General features: G+C 34.4%; 1 pseudogene; it reads right to left on the bottom strand.

Annotated features, from left to right (window-relative positions):
• The window catches only part of LOC113455525, a 4929-nt pseudogene extending 4689 nt beyond the window's left edge, over positions 1–240 (bottom strand).
• Between the last annotated feature and the right edge of the window lie 2328 nt (positions 241–2568).

The following is a 2568-nucleotide window of genomic DNA, read 5'->3' as shown; positions in this document are numbered from 1 at the left end:
AGCAGTGAACATGGCTGAACAAGTACTTGTGGAGTTGGATGTAGAATCCTTTGGGCATATGCCAAGGAGTGGGACAGCTGGATCATATGGTAGGTTTACTTTTTAGCTCTTTGAGCGTTCTTCACACTGATTTCTATAATGGATGCACCACTTTGTAATCCTACCAATAGTGAATGAGAGTTCCCATTTTCCCACATCTTCAGCAGCAGTTTTATCAATTACTTTCTTGATTTTAGCCATTCTGAATGATTTAAAGATGAAATCTCAAAGTAATTTTGATTTGTATTTTCTTAATCATTAAAGATGAGAAACACTTAAAAGATATTTTGTAACTTTTTATTTCTCTTTGAAAATCCTTTCTTCAGATACATAGACCATTTTCAATTGGGTCATTTGTTTTCTAGATTCTTTGTGTTTTCAGTTTTTTGTGTTGTGAATATTTATCCTCTATAAAATGTACAACTAACAAAGATTCTCTCCCATTCTGTGGGCTTCCTCATCATATGACTGATTGACTGTTTCCATTGTTGCACATAAACTTTTTTGTCAATTGCTGGCCTTAATTATTTCTGGGCAAATGGAGTCCTATTCAGAAAGTCCTTTCCTAACACCTATATCATGTAGGGTGCCACTTCATTTTCTTCTAGCTGTTTCGGCATTTAGGTTTCAGACTAAGGTCTTTTATCCATTTGAAATTAATTTTATGCAGAGCAATCACTAGGGTTTAACTTCACTGTTCTACATGTGGACATCTGATTTTCCCAGCACCATTTGCTGAAGATACTGTCTTTCCTCCACTGGGTGTTTTTGGCATCCCATTAATGGTAGTTATGTGCACTTACAATTTGGGTCGTCTATATTTTCCATTGACCTACATGTCTATGTCACTGTCATGTTGTTTTGTTTTTGGTTTCTGCTGTTGTTTTTTTATTTGCTGTCTTGATTTTTTTAATTATCACTCTAATATAACTTGAGATCTGGAATGAGAATCCCTCCAGCAGTGTTCATTTTGTTCAGGATTGCTTTTATTACCTAGGGTCTTTTGTGGTTTGAGGATTTTTTTCTATTTCTATTAATGATGGTCATGTTTTTATTGGAATTTCATTCAATCTGTACATTGCTTTTGCTGGAATGACCATGTTCACAATATTAATTTTACCAACCGTGACTACAGAAAGGCTTTCCATCCTCTAGTGTCTTCCTTAATTTCTTCAGAGATTTAAGGTTTTCATTAAGGTCTTTTGTTTATTCATAGATAACTGACCTTTTTGAAAGCTGTTGTCAATTTGAGTGTTTCCATGATCTTTCTCGTGGTGTTTCTTATTAGTATAGAGAAAGGCTACTGATTTTTGCTAGTTGATTTTATATCCTACTACTTTGTTCAAAGTATTGATCATTTCTAGAAATGTTCTAGTGGAATTTTGGCATATGTTTTGTGTCACATATCACCTGCAAAACGATATGATTTGGTGTATTCTTTTCCTAGTTTTATTCCTTTATTTTCCTTCTCCAGTTGCTAACCAGTGCTTGCAGCACTATATTGAAAAGGAGTTTGGATGGTGCAAAGCTGTGTCTCAATCTTGATTTTCATGGGATTGCTTTGAGTTTTTCCCACTTGGGATGATGTTGGCTGTGGGATTTGTCATATATAGCCTTTATTATGTTGATATATTTCCCCTCAGTCCTATTCTTTCTATGACTTTTATCATGAAGCATGTTGTGTTTTGTCAAGGGACTTTTCTACATCTATTGAGATGATCATATATTTTTGTTTGAAAGTACATTTATATGACATTACATTAAATGATTTATGTGTATTTATAAATCCTTCATGTTAAGTTAGGGTAACTATTATGACAAATCACCATGACCAAAAGCAATTTGGAGAGGAAAAGCTTTATTTCAACTCAGGTCACACTTCATCACTGAGGGAAGTCAGAACTGCAGCAGAGGCCATGGAGGAGTGCTTCTCACTAGCTTGTTTCTCATGGCCTTGTCAGCCTGCTTTCTTATAGTACCCAAGACCTCCATCTCAGGGGTACCACCACCTGCAGTAGGCTGCACCCTCCACACATGAATCACTAATTATGTAAATGCCCCACAGACTTGCTACAGGTCAATTTATTTTCTCAATTAGGATTTCCTCTTCCCAGATATGTCTATTTGTGTTGAATTGAGAAAAGCCAATCAACACAACTGACCCATTGTCAACTTGACACACATTATTGTCAATCTTATATATTAATAACACTTATTAATCTATAACCTTTTCTTTCTTGTTCATCCCCAAGATCTCATATTAATATTAATATCAAAATATAAAGAATTCCAACTTTTAAAAGTCCCACATTCTTTAAAACCTCGCTTTAAAAATAGTCTCTTTAAAACATCCAAAGGCTCTCTCAAAGTTCAACATTTCTCTAAAATACCCAGTCTTTCTGAAATGTCTGAAGTCTCTCTAAAATTCCAAAGTCCCTTAACTGTGGACTTCTGTAAAATTAATAAGTTACATATTTTTTAATTTCGAAAGGGAAGAATCGAAGTATAGATACAATAAAAAAATCAAAG

The sequence above is a fragment of the Microtus ochrogaster genome, unplaced genomic scaffold (genome assembly GCF_000317375.1).
Source record: "Microtus ochrogaster isolate Prairie Vole_2 unplaced genomic scaffold, MicOch1.0 UNK57, whole genome shotgun sequence".
Lineage (NCBI taxonomy): Eukaryota > Metazoa > Chordata > Mammalia > Rodentia > Cricetidae > Microtus > Microtus ochrogaster.
Note: the sequence above shows the minus strand (reverse complement) of the source record. Positions and strands in the feature narration are given on the sequence as shown.